The following is a 27,994-nucleotide window of genomic DNA, read 5'->3' as shown; positions in this document are numbered from 1 at the left end:
AGAATCACTCATACATACAGTCACTCATCAATACAACACTATCATATGCACTCATACACCTATACAGACATTCACACACTGCCACTCATTCATGGAGTTACTCACACACCTAGTCAGTAATGCAAAGAATCAATCACACTTCCATTTCCTCAACTATACAGTTATACACACAACACCTTACTTATTCAAACATATACTAACACATACTTACTCTCTTATACAATCACTGATACAAGTATACAATGATCCATATAGCCACTCGCACATTCACTGGCTCTCATGTATAGTCATTTATATATGCCAACTCTCACATGCACTGTGTTTTACATATGTACTTACTTGGACATGTAGCACTGAGATATCCATTCACTCACCAACACACCCATGCACACAGTCAACCGCCCATATAGCTGTTTCCACATGCACTCTTGAACTCATACACCTAGTGAATCAACTGCTCACACATCTATGCACAGAGTCACACACCTCCCAGCCACCCACACACACACGCAGTCTCCCATTCAAATACTTGGGCAACCAATCAATAACCCATATAGCCACTCATATAGCTACTGATCAACACATGCAGCACCTTACACAACAACAGACATACTGATGCACACATTCAGACAGTTTAGTCACTAACCCATGCATTTAGTAAGACACATTTAATCACTCACTCATACAGTCAGTCACGCACCTACTAAATCCTTCATCCAGACACTTATACATCCACTCATTCTTCAATATGTAAAACATATTTAAACTTTACAGAAACACACAGTCACTGGATGATGTCATCAGTGATGTCATCAGTGATGTCAAATGAGATGTCATCAGTGATGTCATCAGTGATGTCATTTGAGATGTCATCAGTGATGTCATCAGTGATGTCACTGACCATGTCATGAATGATGTAATAAGTGACATCATCAGCAGTGGATTGCGGGTGCGTGAAATATAGTTAGTACAACTAACTGTATAGGAGCAATTTCAATGGTTTTTTAAATGCTAATTCCTAACTATATAAGGCCTGAAACCTATGGTTTTTTAAGTGAATATATAGATATATAGATATAGATATATATAGATATATATACACCTTACCTTTAAATACCTACCTTTACAATATTTTTGTAGCTGATGATTTGTCCATGACATTCTCATAATATACCCTACTGTGGCAAAGGTATTGTACATGGCAGGCATGTCCTCAACACATATCTCCTGAAAATGATCTCCATACAAATGTATATATTGCAGAAGGGGGCCATGAACACATCCATAACTCTCCTGCAATCAAATCAAATCGTTACTGTTAACACACTACAATAAAGCTATTTTTATTCTCATTAACATTTCAGATGTATCCCAGTGAGATTCATAATATTAATATTATCTGAAAGATCACCGCATTGAGCCATTGTCATACACTTTCTTTGTTGAACCAGTATATAAAATGTTCTGGTGAAGTAAAAAATATGGCATCCCTCTACCCATGAGGTCACGTAGGGCTAGAGCTATCGAGAAAAAAATGGCTCCCTTGGGCTTAGTTGAAACACTTGTATAAAACCTAGCCTAGAACATGGTTATAATCTGCTTAAACCTAGTGGAGAAATTGCTTGTGAATGACTCGAGCAATTCATTTTGCAAAGAAGACTGAGCATAGAAAGTAAATATTGGTTTCACTGTTGTGACTTTAAAGAGTTTTAGAATTAGGACTGTCTACCATCTATGGCACAAACCAATATCGTTGATAATCCAGCAATTAGAATCAAGAGAGAAAGATTTCTTGGAGGTGTCCACATAAATTAACACATCATTGTTCCTGAAAAGTCTCAATAGATAACATCTCTCGCATCCCTAAAACCTTGTAGGAAACATTTGATGAATACCCCTTCACCAAATGCTTCACACACAGTTTTCAGATGGAAAAAACTCAAACTTCAATTAGTGGTATGTGACTATCATTTAATATTCAACTGCTCCCAGAGTTGTCATCCTCCTGAGTTTCCATTATAACAATTCGAGATTACTTCATACATCATTACCCATGATTTATTATTACGTTTTATTTTTTTAAAGTGATGAAGTTTGCAAAAGTCTAGCCCAGCATGTGTAACTCTACAAATTCGGGGCATAATCCTTTTTCCCTTTTATTTCCCAATGTAGCAATGCCGGTAGAGGTCTTCAGACTCAGATGCCAATCCAACTCCGTTGTAATCAGGCCCTTAGTCTCTTTCTGGATCTTGGTTTCCCCTAGCAGGTCAAGGCAGCAGGCTATATCCAGCAAGGTTGCCCCAAAGTCAGATAGGCTTGCAGCAAGAGTTCCCCTGAACTGGATTTTAAGGTGGTAAAAAGCTGTGAGCAGAATCAACCTGATTTTCTTGCCCAGCGAGATCACGTCTAGTGTAGAATGACTTGGGTGGTTGGTTCTGGTCCCCTAGAGGTCTGCAAATCCAAAAGGTTTCTCCAAGTCCACATTATCAAGATATTTTACAATAGGTCCTTCTGGAAACAATTACGGCTCCCAGAACCTCATGAATAGTTCTTAGGAATCAGGGCTCCCTTCATCAAAGACCTTAAGTGCAGCCCATTTCTCTTCCAATTGCAACTGGACACTGGTCCCTCCATACACAAAACCTCTTGCAAGGCTTTGGTGTTCCTGTAGCCACACAAGAGGTAACCCAACTGACCCTTGGAGCCTACTTTCCCATTAAAACATATTTTAAAAAAATGCTTTTATCCATGGCATGTCTTGTTCATGACAATGAAGCTACGCACAGGTAAAGTAGCTTTTAGACAGTTGTTCAGTGTGAGAGCATATGTAAGCAATCTGGAATCTAGGGCAGACAGAAAATACTACCTACTAATTATAACAACTGGAGTTCTGAGACATGAAACAAAGGTCCAGTAAGCCTCTAAATGTACACTGGTCCCACTATTATGGAGACACCGCTAACAAACTCCACACCAGCAAATTCTAACTCCTATTGAAGAGCCAGCTGGAGCAGTAAAACATCAGATTGTTATAAACCTTCTATGTGAGAGTTGGCAGCAGACAACTGGATGGTGGGGGCTGATAATGTAGTGCCATCTGCAGCTCCAGTGCCTGGAATGCAGTGCATTGGGGGACAGACCCCCGAAAGCAGGGTAGTCCGAGAGCCGTACCCACCCCAACACTTTGAGCATGCTTTCTTAAAAGGAAGGTAACTGGGAAACCTGCTGGAGTGACTCTCCCCTGGTGGCATCACCTCCCCCTCGCAATCACAACAAGATGATGGACAGCGTCCTGAAACTTTTCAACCAATCACCCCCAGTCAAGATATCTGGGTTTAATCCATCATTCTTTTGCTCACTATGCCACCCCAGTCTAGACCTAGCCATATGCAAATCAGTCTTGACCCTGCTCGTCATGGGAACAGTCCAGCATGAAATGCCAGGCAAGGCATGACCTGGACCAGGAACAAGCATCCTAGGACCAGTTTCAGGGTATCACCCCCCCATCAGCCAGGCTAGCCTGAATCCAATGGCACTGTAAGCAAGGGACCCATGTCTGTGCATACCCTTGGACCCTTAGGGCAAACATAGGAAACACAACAAGATGATGGACCGAGGGCTGAAACCTTTCAACCACTCACTCCCTGTAAGGAGATCTGGGTTTAATCCATCGTTCTTTTGCACACTATGCCACTCCGGCTTTGACCTGGCCATATGCAAATCGGTCTTAACCTTGCTTCTCATGGGAACAGTCTAGCACAAAGTGATGCAAGGCCAGGTCCTCCTTGGACCAAAAACAAGCATCCTAGGACCTGTGGCTGGATCAAAACTCTGTCTGCTCATGAAGGGTGAGAGAGAGGCTGTCCTAAATGCAGGGTTTGAGTGGTGGCTGGATATTTTCTGCTACTTGGGAATCGAGGTATACTATGCACAGGGGGCCCTTTCACAGGGGAACCTGGGCTTAACTTTGTCGAGTGTGCACCTCTCCCTGAAGTCTAGAGTTCTCTGCCTCTTCCCTCAGCCAACAGAGTGGCCATCACATAATGCTGGTGCTACCTAGATTATCATGACATTTCCCTGCACTCCTGGTGATCTTTCCTAAGCTTTTTTGTGCAGACCTAAACAGCCTAATATCGGACCTGATAATGGGTGACAGGTAGTAAAAGAGTGACCCTGCGTAAATGATTCAACCCCAATGAAAGGGAAGGGCAGTGTGCTCCACAATATGAGCTGTACTACGCAGTGACACAGCTCCGAAAATCATGGTTACCTAAGCGTCAGAATTACTCATCTAAATTTGTAGAAAAAGCCAGTCCCATTGCCAAACCAAAAACTACGTTATGTGGATTGCAGCATTTCCAAGAACATAAAATAAAAAGCAGTGAGAAACAATTCTGCCTGAGCATGAATTAGGCATATTTATGTAGCAACTGGGAAAGATATAAACATTGTAAAGGACCATTGTTGAAAATTGTAAAGGATAATTTTGAACTTGCCGGGATGTTTTGAAAGGATGGTTAATAGATTGTGTTTAATGCCTAAGGCTTTTTTGAGTATTTGATTATTGTGTAAACATGTAATTGTTATACTTGCTGCTGAGCCAGTGTGGGAGTTGTGTGGAAGGTTGGTGTGTGATGATGCTGTGTAATGTTGGACGAGTGAGGTTGGCAGTTGGTGTATGGGCTGAGCAGCAGGAAGACTGCTCCTGATGGGGCTCTCTGTACTTCTACTCTTGAATATAACATCTTAATAAATACTACTCAAACTATCCTGGAGTTGGATACTTTTTTCTAATTACAACATTTTAACGACAATTTGACAAAGAAAAACCTGCTTGTAGTAACTGGTTGTGTGGAAAAATTATGGAAACAAGATCTTCAAGAAATTAGTGTCTATAGAAACGACAGTAAGAAGAACCTTTATTGAAACTACCAATCGAGTGGAATAGCGAGTCTGGCAGCTTTGAGCCCCACCAGTGACCTCTAGAACGGTCGGTCCCAACCCAGGCGTGTCAGAATGTGTGTGTCATCCTGGACTTCCTGGTGTAAATCTGTGGAGAAGTAAGTAGTTTTTACTGCATCCGATCCTGCCTATTAGCTTAGGTTTGGTCTGCTGCAACTGCTGTGTGGGAGGACTTGCCGGTACATATCCAGCCAGCTGTGTGTGTGTTTCTGAGGGATTTAGGTGATGCCGAACTGTAAGCACTAAGCAAGGAACCCACATGATTTTCAGTGAAGAAAGGAGACATTTACAAAGAGAAGTCATGTCTGTGGTGAGTTTTGTTTTCTCACAGTAACTTTGTCCGTTATGGTGCGTGGACTGGGTGGCATCTCAGTCTATTAGTGCGTGCTGCCACCATTACCTTGGGGCATGTGATGCTTCTCTTGGCAGCGTGTGTACACATTCCATTTCCAGATGGAGTCGGGAGAGGTTGGCGTGTCTTGTTTGTCTTCTGGAATGCAGCTGCTAAAGGACATTGCGTGCACGTAAGCGCCTGGAGCCACCAGGCACTGCGCTTCCGAGCATGCCACCATTTTGTTTTTCATCATTGTTTTCGGCATGTCTTGTTTTTCATACAGTTTGCTCTTCCAAGACAGCAACTTTCAGGGTCTCTATTGATTGGAATTGCCTTGCGGTTTGAGTGTGACAGTGGCATTTCCCTTGTATCAAATGCACCTGTGCTTTATGGTTTGGACCTGCCCTGAGGATGGGAATTTGTGGCAGCTACGTTTTCCTTTACCTGAACTCGTGCTTCATGGTCCTGTACACCCTCATCATAGGAATTCCCAGAGTTCTTCTGGTGTGGGTGAGAGGTCATTCCCCAGGAACTGTTTTCTGTACTTTTCCTATTTTGGGTTTATTGGCACTAAACCATATTTTGCGTACTCTTGTGCATTGTATTGTAATTTGTTTTTATTTAGTGTGATTTCACCCACCTTTGGTGTTGTGTTTTACAAGTATACATTGTATGTTCTGTGTGTTTTTTCAGAGGAGTGTTTGGATTTAGTCACTCTTTGCTTTTGCCACTGTTTGTGTAGTAGTTGAGAAATTTACAGTCAAAGTGTGTTCTGTAGATTGACCGTTGTGTTGTGAGTTTGACTGCACGTGGGTGTGTCACTCTGGTTTACCACTATTGCGTGGTTGTTGGAGGATTTAGGTAAATCACCCAGTGTTGGTGTGTTTGTTGTTAGAATAGAAATATTAGTGTTTGTGCATTGCCTATGTAAACTTAGCATTCGCTGCACCATTTTCCATTCAGGAACTATTTTTAACCATGATCAAAACTAATCGTTTGCTATTTCTGAGAAAAGACTTCTGTTATGTTTTGTTTCTGCAATGTTAGGTTTTGCTTCACTAATGAATGAACTGTTCATATTAGTGCATACCTTTATCCCTTGATAGATGCCCTCTGCTACTTGCCTGGTGACGGGCCCGACTGGAACAACCTTGGACAAACTTGGACTTTGCAACTTTGTGTAAGATACAAGTGCTGAGACAGTTTTTTTTGTATTCCATTGCTTTACAAGACCTGCCTGGAAAATTCCACTATCGGCCTGTTTTAGCTCAGTTACGAAACTTACATAATGTATCTCTATGCTTGTGGATTTCAGTCCCTCTGCAGTACTCCTAGAGACTGGGTAGACTGGGCTCCGCTTTGAGTGTATCTAATAAACAGTTATTGGTTTGTATTCTCTGCTGCCTTACCGACTCTTCATTTGGAATGGAAGGCTGGGAGGTGGTCATTAGTGACCCGGGTGACCCTAATCGGGGCATTTCCTTCAGTAGGTGCACAAACAGGACTCCTTCAGGTGATTGATCCATCCCCGATGGAGGGGAGGCTGAGGGCATCGTCGGGTCGGACTGACGGTTCTGGGATCCCGGCACTAAGAGTATTATTTGCTCGCAGCTGCCCTTCCTGTCCTGCCGGACGGTGCCTCACCCAGTGGTCATCCCAACTGGAGTCCTTAACGGAGAAACCCTTGGATATGACCGTTTGGTCTGAAGAGTCGGCAGTGGTGAATTGGTCCATTTGTGCTACTCACATCAGGTGAGTTTGTTTTGGTTCTTTGTGGATATTGTGGAAAAGTAAATTTTGCCATGTTCTGTGTCCCTACGCGTCCTCCATCATATGTTATATGTGCATGATTAATATGCATATGTTATTCCCCATGTTCGATTAAAGACGCAATTATAGTTGTGTCCACCTTTAGTATGTCAGTTTCCAGTTCTCGTGAATACTACGAATATCAGGCCTATGTAAAGCTACGTTGCCACGTTTCTCAGTGTGCACGTTATTCCATTGTAAAGTCTCCGTTTCTAGGCCTCAAAAGGGCCCGGACGCCAGATTCAGCTCCTGTCTCCTAAAGCCTCGCTGAGGAGCGATACAGCCCCCACCTGTATCCTCGACCCTTCACTTACTTCCTGCCTCGCAGTGCCCGGCTCAGCCTGGCTCTGCCTACGAGTCTGCCAAGAGTATGTTATGATTCCAGTTATCAGTACAGCCCTCCTTCTCTGCATTCCTAAAGCTACTGAATCGCATCAATAGTTTCCGTCATTGTCTAGCCTCTACGTCTCCATGTAAGAGAAATACTGCATTTAATGGTCATTTAATATTCTTCATCACGCACTACATGTAGAATAATGCATGCTCCAGTCTTAGAGTCTGTTCGCCTTTACCCCGATAACTTTTGGATTCTATCAACATGTTCTCTAAACATCAGATACTAGATACTGTTTAGGTACATGTCGCCCTGACTCTCTAGACTTCAGTCTCTGCTCCTAGCACAGAGTTCGTAGCCCCCAGCTTCTCCTAGTAACACGTCATTGCCAGTTTGCGCGCACCATCAGGTTAGAGGTCCCGGCTCCTTAGGTAGCCCCCTCCATGGTTTCCACCCCATTCATGACATATTCTGTTACGTTTGCATCACATGTCTATGTATACGCCCTGTTACACCTCTTTTCACCCTTATCTTTCGCGACTGCTACGCGTCATGCCTATTGCTCCACCCACTGCTACGCCTATTGCAATGTAATGCTATGTGTTTGCGTTATGTATATATGCTCATGTATCTGTTATTAAATACGACGCTAGCCTTCTTGTCCAGATCCTGACCCCGGCAGCGCTTCCAGGGGCTGCCATCCTATTCCTGTGCAGGTTGTTCTGTTCCTATCCTTATGCTGTATTAAAACCTGCAAAACTCCTACTACCTCGAATCTTGACTCTTATTTATTGAGCTATCTGTTATTCATTTATTCATTAAAAAATAGAGGTATTATTTATTTATGTACCACATAATGGCGCCCGAATAGGGACTTGCCCTTTCCCCACGCGCCGGTGAAGCCACGCCGGCCCCCTGACCCTCTGCAGCCGTGACGGAACCATACCGTGCACGTGCAGATATTTCTGCTTCAAGTATCCCTCAGGCCCACGGAGGAGACGGAGGAGGCGGTCCAGCATCCAGACGAGGCGGTGGAGGAACGCGGCGAGTCCCGACCAGAGCCCAAGCCGAGAGTCCAAGGTCCGAGGTATCCGGAGGGCCACCCGTAACTGAAGTCCGAAGTTCGTCGTCCGTCGTCGTAGCAGTCCAGTCCAGTCCGAGGCCTTCCGTTCTTGCTGCCCGGTGAGTACCGTTACTGGGGTAGTATCTAGACAGGGTCAATTTAATTGACTCTGGTCCGTGGGTTGGTGGTACACAGACCCACAAACGAAGTGTCCACTTCGGTGGATGCGGGTTCTGACGTGTCTCTTTATGAGACCGGTAAGTTTCGTACTGTTTCAGCAGTGCATCTAGTTTCTGTTCTAGTCAGTTCTGTTCTCGAGAAAATTCATGTATTCTGTGTTCCGTATTCCAGGTTGTATTCTGTTCGAACTGTTATTCTAAATGTTCTTCATGTATTTTGATGTTGTGGTATGAGTGTGAAGTAATTATCGTGTTTATTGTGTAATTACGTATTGTGTCTCAGTTACAGTTCAGTCATGCCCTTGTTTTCTAAGTTACGTCAGTTAAAAACTAGAAAGGGTCTGCTGGAAGCAGCAGTTCCAGTCCCGCCTAGGGACAGTCCAGGTCATTTTATGTATCAGAAGCATGGCATAAGTGCCATATTGTATCTAGATTTATGGGTAGAGTATACCAAAGAGTTAGAGGAAAAGTATAGATGGCCTGTGTCAGGCACATGGGATGCCGAGTGCATCATGAGAGTAGAAGAAGCATTATGGAAAAAGAAAGCCAGACAGTCACAGAAAGATGCCATCGAGTTATGGCGCAAAGAATCTCATAAAAGAACCGAAAAAGAAATCAGAAAGTCAGAATTAAGTAGAGAATCCTTGGAACGAGCCCAAGAAAGGGAATTAATCGAGATTGGTGAACGAGTTAAAACCGAACAGTCAGACAGACAGAGGCATGCTCTTATTAAGGGTATGTATCCTCTTCTTGCCGAGGGCTTGCCAAAAGCGACCCCGGAGGCATCCAGTAACTTTCCGCCACCATTAGTTCCGACCAAGCTACGTCACAAACCGACCGCAGCTGATATTTTCATCTCGTCCTATTTGGACGACACAGTCCCAGAATATGCAAATCCTGTTACTACTCCGCCAGTCCCCGTAAATCAGGCACTTCCCGCTCCTCCAGACACCGGAGTACCTGTTACGGTACCCCCGCTCCAGCCCGCCACACAAGTTCAGTCTGCATTTCAATTTCCCGCCACCCTAGTACGAAGAGTATCAGTTGACGATTCTAGTTTAGGGGCCGCAGGAGGAGGTCCTCCTCAGACCCCGCCGCCACACAAGCGCTTAACGTTAGTCGAATTACATGCTCAAGCGTCACAGCGTACGCCCAGATATCAGTCTGTTGCAGAAATAAGGAAAGCCCTTAATGAATGCGGCTATGATCCAGTCCCAGGCGAGGATAATATGGTTTTATATTCATTACGCGTAAGAAAGGTGGCCGAGTATCTAGTCACCCTACCGAATATGAAAGAAGATCTAGACAGAATATATCGTTTCATCCGTACAGGGGATGATCCAGAAAGCATTGGCGAAGTCATGTCTCAAAGGAAAGCCGAGATCCAGCTCATGATACTAAAGTTTTTGATTAATTGTTTAATAAGAGAACAAGATTACCCGTCCAAAGATCAAGCCGAAATAAGAACCCTGACAAAGTGGAGTGATAATATAGCCGAGGGTAAGCACAAGACCATCAGTGCTATGGAAAGTATGTACAAGAAAATCCGTAAAGAAATAATAAAGTTACACGAACAGCGTAAAGCAGCACAAGTAAGCGAGAAAGAAAGTAACTCTGATACTGAAGAGGTAGACGACGAGAATCCCGCCAGAATAGCGTATGTAGGAAAAGCTAGATTTTCAGATCGCCATTTTCGCCTAGAACACAAGTCAACTTTCCATCATCCAGCACCAGAACAAGGTTCTCTAGAACAAGTATTTCAAGCTACCGATCACATTCTGAAATCAAGAATCGGTTACAGTGAGTTAAGTACTATGCATGAACAAGAACTAGTCCGATCAGCAGTCCGATGGACTACTGATTCTACCACTTTTCCAGACGAAATAGTGGCACAAATGTTTCTGAAAATGCCCCCAGCCGAGCAACGACTGGCGGGTATGTATATGATCCAGCACCTCATTACATTGTAGGAGGGTCAGCACTCTGATCCAGGCCCGTTACATGATATCCTGAACGAGTTACTCCAGTATAGATGGAAAGGTTTAGGTACCGATTTAATTAGTGTCATTCTAGAACAGCGTCACAAATATAGAACGTTTTTGAACCCGCATTTTGTTCATGTCTCACCCCCAGAAAGTAAACCATTTTACATGGAGAGACAGAATCCGTTACGAGAAGTCCACCCAGTTAGAGGAACGGGTGGCGAACTAGAACAAGTGTTTGTTTACACCCCGATCACAAAGATGGAACTCTTAGAGATGAAAAAATTAATTCCCTGTCACGATAAAGATCCAGCAGGGTTCCATCGAGAATTAAAAGACATGCTCCGTATGGGAGAATACACGTATCCAGATATAATTAAAATGTTAAAGGTTCTGCTGCCCGCAGGGGTGTATGAAAAGCTCAAGGAAAAAGAATGGGAGGTGGGAGAGAAAAAGATCGATTGGGCAGTTCTAGAAGCTGAAGATAAGGCACGAGTACCAGGTACCGGTCTTGGAGCGAAATGTAAAGAATTACCTGAATTATTGATTCAAGTCTTACCCAGATTGTTAACAACGAAAAAGGAAGACTGGGATGCAATCTCAGCCTGTAAACAGAAACAAGACGAAGACATTAGTGATTTTTATTCTAGATTTGAGAAATGTTTTAGCATCAACAGTGGCCTCAAGACAAGTAGTGAGTCATACCCTCACCTTTTTGTTACTAAATTAGTCGAGAATTCAAGTCCACCAATTAAAAATCGAGTTTTGAAAGTCGAAAGTACCTGGCAAGCTAATACCCCGTCCCAGATGTTACAGATGCTCCAATACCACCAGAATAGAATCAGGGAAGAACAAGAACACGAGAGAAAGCGTATGAAAGACACGAAAATGAAAGTACTAGTTGCACAATCTATTCCACAAGACAGTCAGAAGAGGGGTCCGAATCAAGCCAGTCATCCTGCAGCTCCCGTTAAAGGGAACTGCAATTATTGTAAACAGCCAGGTCATTTTATAAACGAGTGTGCAGTTCTGAAACACAACATAGCTACTGGTAAGACTAAAGAAAGACCACGTCCACCTAGACAAGAACAAGTTTCACAGACTCCTCAGTCACAGAATGCACCACAGACAGTTACAGCACCGCAGCCCATCGCTGCAACACAGCATGTTACACAGCAGATGTACCAGTATGCACAGTCCGAATATCCAGAGTATCAGCCGTATTCATGAAACAGCCTAGAGAGGGAGGTAGGCTTGCCTCTCATCGAGATACCTGTAGATCAAGAAGGTCCCTATGTTCACAGTCAAGTATTAGGGAAAGACAGAAAGTTTCTGATTGATACAGGGGCAAGTAGGACCACAATTAGCCACGCCGAAGTTCCAGGGGCTCCGCTCTCAGGCTCAAGAAATGTTTCCCTTGGATTTTCAGGAAAACCTATCGTAAATGAAATATCAAAGCCAGTTACTCTAGAAGTAGGTCCATTGTCCCGTACTACTGATCTGTTACTTACTAAGTCATGTCCAGAAAATCTATTAGGCATTAAAACACTGAAAGAATTAGGTGCAGTTATATGCTGTTCCCCAGAGGGAATACGTCTGTTCCTGCGTGACTTTAAGGGTCACTATGTATTACGAGATTTTGATCCCAGATTGTCCAATGTTCCGCCGCATTTATGGGCGCAAGGTCCAACTGATGTTGGCTTTATGCAAATCACACCCCATCGTGTGACTCTCAAGCCAGGTGTAGTGTTACCACGAATCAGACAGTACAGATTGCCACCTGAGGCTGTAGCAGCCTTATCCAAAATTATTGACGAGCTCATCGCTCAAGGAGTAGTTGTAGAAACTGACTCCAATGTATGCAATTCTCCGATCATTCCAGTCATGAAACGTACTGATCCAAATGCACCCCCAGTATATCGATTAGTGATTGATCTCCGAGAACTTAATAAATGTATTATTCCCCAGTACCCAGTTGTTCCAGATATCTCTTCCCTATTAACAGCCATTGATTCCGAAGCCATGTTCTTTACTGTAATCGACCTCAAGAACGCGTTTTTCAGTGTTCCCATTCATCCAGACAGCCAGTTTCTTTTCGGATTCTGTTTAAATGGAAGGAGCTATATGTTCACACGAGCTCCTCAAGGTTTCACAGAAAGCCCTAGTATTTACAGTCAAGCACTTAAGAGACAACTTGATAATGTTCACATGCCAACTGACACTGCCCTGCTCCAGTATGTCGATGATCTATTGATCACGGCCCGTTCTGAACGTGACTGCGAGCGAGCGTCACTGATGGTTCTGTATTTCCTAGCCGAGATGGGGCACAAGGTGTCCCCTTCGAAGCTTCAATTCTGTGTCCAGCAAGTGGTCTACTTAGGACACTTACTGTCCAAGAGGGGTAGGCAGTTGACACCTGACCGTATCCAGTTAATAGCGAGTCTTCCTCAGCCCAAGACCCAGAAGGAGGTACGTGCTTTTATTGGCCTCACTTCTTATTGCCGACAATGGATTCCTCAGTATGCATTTCTAGCCAAGCCACTGATACAGTTAACGACACAGGAGGCAGCCGTACCGACTGTCCTCCCTTGGACATCTGAACATACACTTAGCTTCAATGAGTTAAAGAAAGCTTTATGCCAAGCTCCAGTTCTAGCTACACCAAACTACAGTAAGCCTTTTACACTTTTCGTCACAGAACGCGAAGGTACAGCATTATCTGTCCTCACACAAGATCAAGCAGGACAGTACAAGCCCTGTGCTTATTTTTCGAGCACATTAGATCCTGTAGCCCAGGCTCTGCCTGCGTGCCTCAAGTCAGTTGCAGCCACAGCACTTGCTATCAGACAAAGTGATTCCATAGTATTAGGACACTCCCTGACAGTACAAGTCCCACACTCCGTGGAAGTTCTTTTAAATCGAACACAGACCCAGCACTTGACAATTGCACGTTTAACAGGTTATGAATTGACACTGTTTCAGCCACATATAGAAATCAGACGCTGCAACGTTTTAAATCCTGCTACACTGTTACCGTCAGTTACTTCGAATTCTGACACACATGACTGTGTGGAAGTAGTTAACATCATGACAAAGCCAAGACAAGATCTGACAGATATTCCATTACCAGATCCCGACCTGACACTTTATGTGGATGGTTCATGTATGAGAACTAGTACAGGAGAATTAGTCGCCGCGTATGCAGTGACTACTGACACTGAAGTTATTGAGACACACCGCATTGACACCCTGTCCGCTCAAGCAGCAGAGCTAGTTGCTCTGACACAAGCCTGCATACACGCCAAGAACCTGAAAGTTAATGTTTACACAGATTCACGCTACGCATTTGGAGTCGTACACGACTTTGGAGTGCTCTGGCAGGAGAGAGGTTTCATGACTTCTCATGGAACCAAGATTCAGCATGGTCTCCTTATTCAAGCTCTGTTAGATGCAATACATTTACCGACATCTATCGCTATCATGAAATGCAAGGCACACACGAAAGTTACTGACATTATCTCTCAAGGTAATGATCTAGCAGATCGCACAGCCAAGCTTACAGCTCGGACTCCAGACATTCCAGTTAACATGACACACGCTCCAGACCCGACTACATGTATGACAGTTAAGGACCCTACTCAAGATGTCATAGATATCCAGTTACATGCTACTCCCGAAGAAATCAAGAAATGGTCCGAACAAGGAGGGTACCAGACAGATCAAGGATGGGTAACGAAGGGTAAAGCCACATGGTTTCTCCCCGACTCTATGGTTCAAGTCATTATCAATACCGCACATAGTCCAGCACATTTAGGAGAAAAAGCTATGTTAGACAGTATCCAGAACATTTGGTTCAACAAGCATTTACGAGCTGCAGCCAAGCAGAAAGTCCGTACACGTATGATATGTTGTCAGTTTAATCCAGGTAAAAGTGTCCCGGTGGAACAAGGTGGATTCCAACCTCCTGACCACCCTTTTGAAGTCCTCCAGATGGATTATATTCAGATGGAGCGATGTCGAGGTTTCAAGTATGTCCTCGTAGTTGTATGCGCTTTGTCCAGGTGGACAGAAGCATATCCAGTCCCAGATTACACAGCCGCGACCACTGCCAAGCAGTTGGTTCGTGAGTTCTTCCCCCGTTATGGACTCCCTAGGGTCGTATATTCTGATAACGGCCAGCCATTCTCCTCAGAGTTAATGAAGCATGTTTCCCTTCTGTTAGGATAACAATGGAAGTTTCATTGTGTACGCCATCCTGAAGCAGCCGGTCTCGTAGAGAGACATAACCAGACCCTGAAAATCCGCATCGCCAAAGTATGTAAAGAGAAAGGTGTGGACTGGCTAGTAGCTCTGCCAGTCGCTTTGTTCTATATGCGCATGGTCGCACATTCCAGATCAGGTCTGTCCCCGTATGAGGTCGTTTTCGGCCGCCCCCCTAACATGTGGGGTACACCCAGACCCCGAAGTATTACCGATGTTTCAAGTAATATGCTGACAGATTACCTAGCTTCCTTGATGTCTGCCCTCAACTCTTGTCGTTCACAGGTTGCCGCCGCATTTCCAGACAATACCGAGGTGGCACCGCATGAAATCGTTCCAGGATCCATGGTCCTGGTGCGAAATTTCGATCGCTCAAGTCCGCTGGAGCCTCGCTGGAAGGAGCCCCGACAGGTCCTCCTCGCCACCCGTACAGCCGTGAAGTTGGAGGGACGCAAAGGCTGGGTGCATCTTTCGCATATAAAGAAGTTCTATGGACTGAAACCGGTCTCAAAGAACATTTCCCAGGATTCTAAAGACTGCCAAAGTACTATTCTTAAGGACTGTCCCGCAAAGAACAATGATACTGCACCCTCCCTGTTAGAGAAAACTCCGCAGCAGGAGTATAAGTTGAAACTCCGGTCTAGTAAAACAAGTCAGCCAGTTTGATTGTCTAAGTCCTCCCCTAGGTGAAACGGTTAGACTGTTTCTGACATGTATAAAATAGACCCCCATAGTGAGAGAGTTAGTCAAAACTCAATCCGATGTATCGTTTTTCTATTTTTCATATTATTTCTCAGCATTATGATTTCCTGCACCAGTTATGCATTTTACCTGTATTTTCCAGTTTCTCATGTTAATAAGTCTGCTAATGTTACGGTGGAGCACACGTTTAGTGATCTGCCTCCTCATGAACTCTCTTACCGCCTCGCTATGCGTAACAACTCTTTTATCCGCATGTTACATTATTCACACCAGACCAGCAATGCCACTAATTGTTGGGTGTGTGGTCGACTCCCCCCTTTTCAGACACCGAGGGGAGTTCTGCCACTCTTTCCTTATCCTTTTTCACATAATGGTTCGTGTGGAGCATGGTCCACGTTAACGTCATCCTCAACAGATATGTCTTTTCTTAACAGTACATGTTTTCCAGACAAGCAAGGTCTCCCCCACAGAACCGGGTTAGATCTAGAAAATGAAGTGTATAATTTAGGTAATTATTCTTCGAATTTCATGGTCCTGAATGTTCAGTCTGATACTACTCCAGACTTACCTGCAATTTCGGTACTACCAGTCAAAGGCGAATTATGTGTCCGAAATAATGGTTCCGTACATGTAGGACATAGTGATTGTACTACTATTGTCAAGTATAGTGACAGTGGGAAATCTATTTTCAAAGCTTCACGTCATTCTTATTTTATTTGTGGTCAGACCGCATATGTTCGTCTGCCCCTCGATTGGGAGGGAACCTGTTACATTGCCTTCCTACTGCCACCGGTTTTTCTAGCCCCACCCGACTACCATAGGAATTCCCACCTAGTACATACTAGACACAAGAGAAACCTCCCGATTGTCGATTATACTGAAACTGCTCTAGAACAATATATAGATATCAATAAAGGTGTCTTCCCTTATTTAGGTACAGTCGTGAATAGTAAACTGATACGTAGATTAACCAGAACACTCGAAGCAGTAGTAATTGAGACTACTTCTGCTCTAAGTAATTTAACCGAGGAACAATCCTTTATGAGAATTGTCGTGCTCCAGAATCGTCTCGTCCTTGACGTCATATTGGCCGATAGGGGCGGGGCCTGTAGAGTCATCGGATCTAGTTGCTGCATTTTCATTCCAAATAACGCGCCGTCTGTTTATTCAGCTATAACCAGACTCCATAAAATTGCCCATCTGTTACACCAAAATCCAGGCACCTGGACATGGTCCGGTTGGTTCTGGAATATAGTTTCCGCCTGGGGATGGAAAGTCTTGTCCTTTCTAGGTATTGCAGTAGCGATCATATTCAGCTGCTGCCTCTGTATACAATGTGGCCCTGCGATTTGCGGCATTTGTGCTACCTCTTGTATTCCTAGTCCCAAGCCCCGTTCTAAAACCCGTTCCAAGAAAATTCGAGACGAGCAAATGATACTGTATGAAATAATAGATGGTATCATGAATATTGATGTTTCCTGAAGGAAACGTAGTGACAAGGAGGGAATGTGGAAAAGTAAATTTTGCCATGTTCTGTGTCCCTACGCGTCCTCCATCATATGTTATATGTGCATGATTAATATGCATATGTTATTCCCCATGTTCGATTAAAGACGCAATTATAGTTGTGTCCACCTTTAGTATGTCAGTTTCCAGTTCTCGTGAATACTACGAATATCAGGCCTATGTAAAGCTACGTTGCCACGTTTCTCAGTGTGCACGTTATTCCATTGTAAAGTCTCCGTTTCTAGGCCTCAAAAGGGCCCGGACGCCAGATTCAGCTCCTGTCTCCTAAAGCCTCGCTGAGGAGCGATACAGCCCCCACCTGTATCCTCGACCCTTCACTTACTTCCTGCCTCGCAGTGCCCGGCTCAGCCTGGCTCTGCCTACGAGTCTGCCAAGAGTATGTTATGATTCCAGTTATCAGTACAGCCCTCCTTCTCTGCATTCCTAAAGCTACTGAATCGCATCAATAGTTTCCGTCATTGTCTAGCCTCTACGTCTCCATGTAAGAGAAATACTGCATTTAATGGTCATTTAATATTCTTCATCACGCACTACATGTAGAATAATGCATGCTCCAGTCTTAGAGTCTGTTCGCCTTTACCCCGATAACTTTTGGATTCTATCAACATGTCCTCTAAACATCAGATACTAGATACTGTTTAGGTACATGTCGCCCTGACTCTCTAGACTTCAGTCTCTGCTCCTAGCACAGAGTTCGTAGCCCCCAGCTTCTCCTAGTAACACGTCATTGCCAGTTTGCGCGCACCATCAGGTTAGAGGTCCCGGCTCCTTAGGTAGCCCCCTCCATGGTTTCCACCCCATTCATGACATATTCTGTTACGTTTGCATCACATGTCTATGTATACGCCCTGTTACACCTCTTTTCACCCTTATCTTTCGCGACTGCTACGCGTCATGCCTATTGCTCCACCCACTGCTACGCCTATTGCAATGTAATGCTATGTGTTTGCGTTATGTATATATGCTCATGTATCTGTTATTAAATACGACGCTAGCCTTCTTGTCCAGATCCTGACCCCGGCAGCGCTGCCAGGGGCTGCCATCCTATTCCTGTGCAGGTTGTTCTGTTCCTGTCCTTATGCTGTATTAAAACCTGCAAAACTCCTACTACCTCGAATCTTGACTCTTATTTATTGAGCTATCTGTTATTCATTTATTCATTAAAAAATAGAGGTATTATTTATTTATGTACCACAATATGGTACCGTTGTGGTTGGAGTTTTGTACGGTCTGAGGATCGTTTTTGATAAAAGTATTTGCAATTACTTTTCTAGGTAAAAGCAACGTACTTGTTTTACTTTTAAAATGCCTAGTCTTAGTAAAATCTTGTATTTGTATTTCCGGTGTTGTTCTGCAGATGCTCGATTGGAAGAAGCTCAGCCGGCACCTCCTGAAGGCACCCCTAATTTTGATATGTATATGAAGCATGGTCTTGGCCCTATTACGTTTAGTACATTATGGCACAAATATACAAGGGACAATGCCGAGTTGCAGTGGCCGTTGACGATCATTTTTGATGAACAAGAAATTGGGTTTTTACAGGAGCAATTATTTAAGAAAAGAAGTAGAAAGTCTATGTTTGATTCACTTAGGACTTGGCAGAAGGAACCTAGACAGAGATGGTTAAAGATGTAGAGAGATGCATGGAAGGGGAACATTCAAACATTGACACAGAAAGCTGTGGCATTTGATAGAGAAAAACAAAAGTCCGGAGTTGAATGTAAAGATAGGAGATTTCAGTTGCATATAGATAAGTCCTATTTCAACAAAGATGAAGACGATATCTTTGTAGAGGAGTTGTTAGAAACTCAACCCCCACTCCCTTATGCCCTGCAGAGGATATATTCCGCCATTTCCTTAAAGTCACAGCAGCCTGTTATGTCTGCTTCAGCTGTTCCTGTATCCACGGCTGTTGTTTTGACGGCTGTGGCTATGGCACCTCCCGCTCCTTCTTTACCCTCGCCTTCTTTGGCAACTGTGACCCTCAGCATGTATACTGTTTCGACTCCTGTTCCCTCCGTTCTTTCTCTTCCGGTGCAACTGTCGGCAACAATTGTTCCTGTCACTTCTGTTGTTTCTCTTTCAATGGTTTTTCATCCTTTGACACCGTTGAATGTCGTACGCCAGTACATGGATTTAGGGATAGAGATTGGACAAAATTCAAAAAATGAATAGGCCTGTTAGTGTATTCTGGGGTGGGGGATTAAGAGAAACAAGTAACAGCTGATCAGGCTGTGTGATGGGCCTGTAATGTGATCTATAGTGTTTAGGATGTTTGGGAAGTCATGTGAGATTTTGAATCCTTTACACAGCAGCATGTCTTTAAGCATATGTCTGCTACATTGATTAGTCTTTGGCAACAACACATTGGGACCGAAGCGCCTCAGATTTTATTTGATATTAGAGATCATGTGTATGCTGCTGACTTGGAACCAGGCCTAGTATTTGGAAATGTTACAACTTTAGTTGCTTACAGGGATAGATTACATGAGAGGAACCCTACTCAGGTATCTCAGTTTCTGATGCGGGAGGTCCATCCTATATAGCGCCCAGAAATCCCTGTGATAACGGACCAGCGCAGAAATGTTACTAGACCAGCTGTGGTGGCCTGTTTTCAAGAACAATGGGTTTATACTCCATGGAAAATAAGTGAGGTTCTAGCCCTTAAAGCTCATTTGCCTGACCCTAGGAAGAATCCTACAGCCTATTATAAGGAATTGACAGAGGCTGCCTCTTCTACTGTAATGACTCTTGCTGATATTGAAATGTTCTTTGGTCTTCTCTTTGCGATTGATGTTTGGAGACAGGTTCATACTCAAGACCATGTTGCGGAGTTGGGTGGTACATGGGATGCGATTAAAGGATGGGATCAGGAAAGGAAGCCAGGTGATAAACCCGATCCGAGATATTAGCTTTGCCAGGCCGCATTATTACATATATGCATTCCCTTTTTCCGCCCAAGAAGGTAAGCTGGGATGGCTTGTCGACAGAAGAAGGATGAAAGTGTGTCTGATTTCTTTACCCGGTTTGAAGATACGTTTTGGACTATATTGGGCAGAATATGTCTATTGAGGGAGGAGTTTGATTGTTTGTTGATAGATTTGTTTCTAATCTTCCTGAGATTGCGACTTGTTTACAGGCATCTGAGAGAACTTGGTCTACCTCTTCCCCCTCTGTTATTTTGAATATGGCTCAGTACTATGAACATCGAGCTCAGGAGGAGAAGGATAGCATTAATAAGAAACACATGTATTTAAAGATGAAGGTGTTGTTACAGCAAGCATTTCAGGGACATAGTAGGGGACGGGGGGGTCTTCCAAGGCAGCTTCCACATACCAGTAGACAGCCTTAAACGACACCTTCAGGGCTAAATCAGTGTGTGTATTGTAAGGACGAGGGCACTGTGCTTTTACAGTAAGTTACAGCTGTTAGAGGGCGAGGTTCTGGTTGAAGGGGTTGTGGGACAGAGAGAGCTCAGAATGCTACTGCTTCACAGAGTTGTTCTGATCATAATTACTTTGATGATCCTCGAGAAGGCCAGTATTCTCATGATGATTACGATATGGATGATGCGGCAGGTATGTCCTATAGCTAGGACAGCCAGGGACAGGGAGAGGGACCAGTTCTGATACCTGTAGATCAGCGTGGTCCTTATGTCACAGCTGATTTGCAAGGCTTAACTAAGGAATTGTTGGTGGACACAGGTAAGACAAACAGTTCTGTTTCTCAACATATGGTACTTGGGGCAACACTGTCTGGCCACAATAATGCTTTGGTAGGTTTTTAAGGTGTACCATTTTTCAGCCCCATTTCCTGCCCCCTTGCATTGACTGTCAGTCCTTTTACTGTGTAATCTCCGTTTTTGTTGTCATCCAACTTTGGTGAGAATCTGATGGGTTTGGATATGTTGAAGAAGGTGTATGCTACAATCTATTGCTCTCCTGCGGGTGTCTATATCACAATGGATCCGGATGTGAGTACTAAGCAGTGTTTGTCTCAAGATGCACCATTTCCAGTCGAATTTGCTGATATCCCACCCACTCTATGGGACACAGGTGACACGTACCTAGGACTTTTGCATATACCACCAGTTTCTATACAAGTCAAAAAGAATGATGTTTTGCCTCGTATTCCTCAGAATAAGATACCGCAGACAGGAGAATAGGCTCTTCTCCAGATTAATCAGGATTTGATACAATAGGGAGTAGTTGAGGAAATGTCTGGCAATATTTGTAATAGTCCTATTCTTCTGATACTTAAAAAGGCACCCTCAGGTTCCTTTGAGGACGCTGATGATGTTTATTGCTTTGTGATTTAACTCCGTGAAGTTAATAAGATAGTGGTTCCTCAGTTCCCGGTGGTTCCTGATATTACTGTGCTTTTGACGATAATTCCTTCCACTGTCAAATTTTTCTCTGTTATTGATTTGAATAATGCTTTCTTTAGTATTCCTATACATCCAGACAGTGGATAATTGTTTGGGTTCAAACTGAGTGGTAGGAGCTTTAGACTTTGCCGCACTCCTCAGGACTAATAGTAAAGTCCTAATATTTACAGTCAAGCATTAAAAGGTCAGTTGGATTCCTTGTTGCTTCCCTCAGGTAATGTATTAGTGTGGTATGTTGATGATCACCTCATAGCTTCTGATATGGAACAGGGTTTTAGAGACAGTACAGTTAAATTGTTGTTGCCTTTGGCCCATCCTGGACATAAGGTTTCCCTTTCTAAATGTCAGTATTGTCGATAGGAGGTCACCTATTTAGGTCACCAACTGTCAAAGGAGGGTAGGAGGTCTACACCTGAGTGCATCAGTACCATTTTTAAAATTAGGCCTGGGGGGTAAATTCCGCTCCGCTCGGGGAATTTGTGGAATTTTGGCATTTCTGCATTCCGCAGAGAACGCGGAATTGCAGAAAATTCCGCAATCCGCCCTTATTTGCCCTTCCAAAATGCATGTTTTTACTGTTTTGCGGAACTTTGCATAACGTGACTACCGTGCTCCGACCATGGTTAGTTAAAATGCCCATTCCACAAAAAGATGTATGCGCCTTTATGGGTATTACTACCTACTGTCACCAGAGGATCCCAAACTACTCGCTACTAAAAAACCTTTGCTTGCATTAACAGCAAAAGAAGTGCATGAGCCTTTGCCTTGGACACCCAAATGTCAGGAGTCTTTTGAGCAAATAAAAACTGCACTTTGTTCGGCTCCAGTGCTTGGTACACCTAACTATGGGTTAGGTGCACCTAGCTCTATATTCACAAGATGGCTGGCTGCGCGCTTTCTGTCCTAACACAAAAATTTGGGGGTAAGCAATCACCGTGTGCCTATTTCTCCGCTGTGCTTGATCTTGTCGCGAGGGCCCTCCCAAGTAGTCTGAGAACGGTTGCGGTCGCGACTGTGGCCACTTCAGTCAGACAATCGCTGGACTCGTGCTAGATACTAATCTCACAGTGTAGTGTAGCTCCTATATTCCCAATAGGCTCTGTACATTGGACTAGTATATCCTGTAGTATATCCTGTAGTTTAGACGAAGGACTGAAGTCGACTAGGTCTCTACCGAATATACTAGACTTAATTGTGTGTGGCCAGCTAGCTCAGAGGTCACTAGAAACTTTCTCGAATGAACATGAAGGGATTAGTTTCTGACAACTGCTTAAAACATGACAATTTTGCTTCCCAAGAATAAGAAATATATCTCTAGAGTCGCGGAAATGATAGATAGCTATTTCACTCAGTCAATCATGCATGCTTTGTTTCACCAGAGGTGCAGAGAAATAGAGTGACGGGCGTTTTCAATAAAAGGTATTTATTGAACAGTCTTCTTTCTCAAGCATAAGAAATTAACTGCTGCAATCATATTTCTTGGGGTAAAGTACAAAGCGTACAGTACGAAGAGTATTATAAAATAATATTGTAAAAGCATAATATGGTGTCTAAGCCATAAAATACATAAAATACATACAGTGATAAAATAATGACTAAAAGTACTCAACTGGTGCTTCTAAAATACGCCTACCCTGGTGTACCTAACCTAGGTCTAGTACAAGGGAAGAAGTAAGTAAGGTGTAGCCTAGTTTTAGTATTCTTTGCCAAGAATCTGTTCCAAGAATTCTCCTAGGGTCTAATCAGCTCCGTACCTTGGTTTAGAATGAAGGAGGTCTTGTATCTCTCTCTCAGGACTCGATTTCCCAGCAACCCGCAAGGGTAGCCTGGAAACACTGGAGCTGGATTTCTCGGCTGGAGAAAGTACAGCGTCTCTCAGTGCGTCAGCTGGAGGCTCGGCTTCTTTCAGCACTTGCTGCAGCAGGGCGCGTCGGGCAAGTAAATAGTCGAACTGCTCCAAACCACCGTGTGTTTGTTTGGACAAGTGTGGGCATATTTATACCTTGAAGGTGCCCAGTTTGACGTAAGATTGGACATAATATCGTCATTAGAGACTTAATTCCCTGAAAACTCCATGAGTTCTTGGATAAATTAATATTCATGCAGGGGGAAGTCCCTGACTGCTGAAGGCGGGTTTTTTGGAACTAGTAGAAGTAGCCAAGCTGTATTAGGACTACTTGAGCTATGTCTTAATATGGTTATGATTTCTATGCCTATATAAGGATACAATATTTTATACCTATATAAGGGCATGAATCGGGAAAATTACACTAGAGTCCTAAAACACTATACAACAACAGTTATGGTACCCCATGCTGTGGGTGTGGATACACTTTTGAATGAGACATAGCACCTCACCAGTTCTCCTCTTATCGGCTATAAATTGACCTTGATTGCTAAACACATGACAATTCAAAGATGTGCTACTCTGACTCAAGCCACCTTACTACCCCTCCCTTCTGAGAATGACGCAGTCGATAAGCATGATTGTATCTACTGGACGGAAGACGAGACGAAGGGACGACTAAACCTGACTAATGTTCCTTTATCTGACCCCCAAGGAGAACTATATATCAATGGCTCTTGTTTTAAGTTACCAGATGGCACTACAACTGCAGCTTACGCTATCACTACATTGCGCACGGTGACAAAGACATCACAGGTCCCCTATCAGTCGGCTCAAGCTGCTGTGCTTGCTGCTCCTATTCGAGCTTGTGAATTGAGCAAGGGACTGGTTGTCAACATATATACTGACAGCCAGTATGCCTTCGGGGTTGCGCAGAATTTTGGGTGACTTGGGGCGGAGAGAGGGTTCCTTACTTCTCATTGCACCAGGATTCAGCATGGGCACCTCATATGAAGGCTTTTGTCCGCTTTAATGCTCCCCAAGAAGTTGGCCATAATCAAGCGTAGTGCCTTCAGGAAGAGTATTGATGAACTGCGCGGTCCGTGGAGGGAGTTGCAGTGGGGCAGAGAGGTGAGGCGGGGGAGGGGCGGGGTAGGGGGGTGCTACAAACTGGCATATGGATAATTGGAGGTAAGTAAACAATTTAATTAATAAATCGAATTTCGGAGCGTGCCCAGCATCGCAAAATGCGATGCAGCGCATGCTACGAAATTCGCAAAAGGCATTTGTAAATTGTTAGACCCTGTTTGGCAGAATGAAAATATCTCTAAGACAGCCGCACATTTGGTGAAATATTGCATGGTCTTCATGATGCATAATCCAGGGAAGGGTACGCCCACACCACCCGGTAATTTTGCACCACCCACTTTTCTTTTTGAAGTCCTTCAAATGGACTATATTTAACTTTACTTTAACTTTAACTTTATTCGGCTTCCAGTGAAAACCATAAAAGTTAAATTTACACAATTAGACATACACTTTAAAAAGTAGGCATAACAAGTCAGGTTCTGTAAATTCATGGGTAAATAAGAGTATAAAAACCACATAAAACCATTCATAGTAGTACATTATTATCCAAGTCAGTTTCAGTCCAGACTTTTTCTGTATCTTATTGAACATTTTAAGAACCCTAAAATCAATGGTATGCAATCGGGTTTTAACAGTTGCAGGTAAAACAACGCTGGGCGTGCCTGTGTAAAATTTAGTTTTTTTAAAAGAGGTTTTAAAAACAGTCTGCGGGGTCCACATAAAAATCACAAAAAAGGACAAAGTGTAGCAGATCCTGTGGAGACAGGTAGTCGCAGCCACATGATGCTAACACCTGTCCTTTATGGCTCCCTTTAGGTACTGCCAGTAAGAGGTGGAAATAGTCCAATCTAAACCTTACTAGCAGGAATCTTTCGTGCATTAAGAGAGGCCATGCAAGGTACTGCTCCATTCCTGGGGAGGTTTAAAGCATTAGGTGTCTACGCACTCCAGATTATTGGAGTTCCTGTTCCTCCCGCTTGATCTGCTGACACACTAAATAGGATCCCTTTACAAAGGCCACATCTTCCTTGGTTATACACTCAATCAATCAATCAATCATGCCATTTGTATAGCGCACTACTCACCCGGAGGGTCTCAAGGCGCTTAGGGGAAGGGGTATGCTACTGCTCGAACAGCCAGGTCTTGAGTTGTCTCCTGAAGGCGAGATGGTCCTGGGTCAGCCGAAGGTGGATGGGGAGGGAGTTCCATGTCTTGGCATCCAGGTAAGAGAAGGATCTTCCTCCGGCGGTGGCTCTTCGGATGCGTGGTACGGCGGCGAGGGCGAGGCTGGTGGACCGTAGCTGGCGGGTGGGCGTGTAGAAGGTCATGCGGTCGTTGAGGTACTTGGGGCCCAGGTCGTGGAGAGACTTGTGTGCGTGGGTGAGGAGCCGGAACGTGATCCTCTTGTTGACGGGGAGCCAGTGCAGGTTCCTCAGGTGGCTGGAGATGTGGCTGCGTCGGGGGACATCCAGGATGAGTCGGGCAGAGGCGTTCTGGATGCGCTGGAGTCTTTTCTGTAGCTTGGCTGTGGTTCCGGCGTAGAGGGCGTTTCCGTAGTCCAGTCGGCTGGTGACGAGTGCCTGGGTGACTGTCTTCCTGGTCTCAGTCGGGATCCAGCGGAAGATCTAGCGAAGCATACGCAGGGTGTTGAAGCACGATGAGGAGACGGCGTTGACTTGTCTGGTCATCGAGAGGGAGGAGTCCAGGATGAAGCCCAGGTTGCGTGCATGGTCGGTTGGCTTGGGTGCGGTGCCCAGGGCTGGGGGCCACCAGGAGTCATCCCAGGCGGAGGGCGAGGATCCCAGGATGAGGACCTCCGTCTTGTCCGAGTTCAGTTTCAGGCGGCTGTCCTTCATCCACTCGGTGACGTCTTTCATCCCTTTGTGTAGGCAGGTTCTGGTGGTGTCGGGGTCTCTGGTGAGGGAGAGGATCAGCTGGGTGTCGTCGGCGTAAGAGATGATGTTGAGGTTGTGCTGGCGTGCGATGGCTGCAAGAGGTCTCATGTAGACGTTGAAGAGGGTGGGGCTGAGTGAAGATCCTTGCGGAGCGCCGCAGATGACTTCGGTGGCCTCGGAGCGAAACGGGGGGAGGCGGACTCTTTGTGTTCTTCCGGCGAGGAACGAGGTGATCCACTCCAGTGCCTTCTCTTGGATAACGATGTTGCTGAGGCGCTGGACTAGGGTGCGGTGGCAGAGAGTGTCAAACGCAGCGGAGAGGTCCAGAAGGATGAGGGCCACTGTTTCCCCCTTGTCGAGCAGGGTCCGGATGTCGTCGGTGGCTGCGATGAGGGTGGTCTCGGTGCTGTGGTTGGCTCCGAAGCCGGACTGCGAGGGGTCGAGGGATCCGTTCGTCTCGAGGAAGGCGGCCAGCTGTCTGTTGACTTTCTTCTCGATGACTTTAGCAGGAAAAGGGAGGAGCGAGATGGGGCGGAAGTTCTTGAGGTCGGTGGGGTCCGCTGTTGGTTTCTTCAGGAGAGCGAAGAGCTCGGCGTGCTTCCAGCTCTCCGGGAAGGTGGCGGTGTTGAAGGAGGTGTTGATGATGTTCCGGAGTTGGGGTGCGATGGTGGAGTCGGCCTTGTTGAAGACGTGGTGTGGGCAGGGGTCGGTCGGTGATCCGGAGTGGATGGTGTTCATCATGCGGGCTGTGTCCTCGGTGGTCACCGTGGTCCAGGTGCGGAGGGTGGTGGTGGTGGGGGGCGTTGGTTCGACGGTGGGGTGCGTGGATGGTGCGCTGAAGCTGTTGTGGATGTCGGCGATCTTGCCGTGGAAGAACGAGGCGAGGGAGTCGCAGAGGTCTTGTGACGGGGTGATGTCGTTGGTGCTGGTGCTGTGGTTGGAGAACTCCTTGACGATGCTGAAGAGTTCCTTGCTGTCGTGGGTGTTGTTGTCCAGTCGTTCCTTCAGTGATTTCTTCTTGGTGGTGCGGATAAGCTGTTGGTGCTTGCTGGTGGCGTGTTTGAGGGCGGTCATGTTGTCGGTGGTCCGGTCGAGGAGCCAGGCTTTCTCGAGGGTGCGGCAGGTCTTCTTGGAGTCCTTGAGTTCGCCGGTGAACCAGGATGCCTTCTTGCTTCAGGGTCTGCTGGGGGGGTTCTTCAGTGGTGCGAGGTCGTCAGCGCAGGCGGTCCGCCACTGTGTGAAGTTCCGGGCTGCTTCGTTGGGGTCCGGTGCGCTGGCGGGTGGGTTCTGGCTGAGAGAGGTGGTGAGCTGCTCGGTGGTGATCTTGCTCCAGCTTCTCAGGGGTTAGAAAAAGATCCGGGCGTCCCAGCTCGTTGAAAGAGCTCTTTTGGTATTTGGCCCAAGGTATTGCGGACATATGGTCCAGTTTCAGCAAATCCCTGTAGATTTTGTGTGTGAGACCGAGATCTTTGTTCAGTCAGCTTTTTAGCCAGAAGAGCAGGGGGCGCAATCCAATAGTGTCACTGATATATTGAACACCAGTTTCTCCATGAATGAAGAAATTTGATGTCCCTTGTGGGACCCCCAGTAGATGTTTTAAGAAAATATTTTCAGCCACCTATATA

The 27,994-nt window shown here is 45.0% G+C and overlaps 1 long non-coding RNA gene across 2 annotated transcripts in view; it reads right to left on the bottom strand.

Moving 5' to 3' along the window:
- LOC144824870 (uncharacterized) overlaps positions 1–27,994 on the bottom strand; it is a 261,419-nt gene that overhangs the window by 136,255 nt on the left and 97,170 nt on the right. For both annotated transcript variants that reach the window (XR_013609158.1, XR_013609157.1), the window contains one exon: positions 1,122–1,293. This is a non-coding gene — a long non-coding RNA (uncharacterized LOC144824870). The remainder of the gene's footprint in view (positions 1–1,121; positions 1,294–27,994) is intronic.

Source organism: Lissotriton helveticus, chromosome 3_1 (genome assembly GCF_964261635.1).
Source record: "Lissotriton helveticus chromosome 3_1, aLisHel1.1, whole genome shotgun sequence".
In the NCBI taxonomy this organism is placed as follows: Eukaryota; Metazoa; Chordata; class Amphibia; order Caudata; family Salamandridae; genus Lissotriton; species Lissotriton helveticus.
The sequence above is the reverse complement of the archived record's forward strand: the minus strand, read 5'-3'. Positions and strand labels throughout refer to the sequence as shown.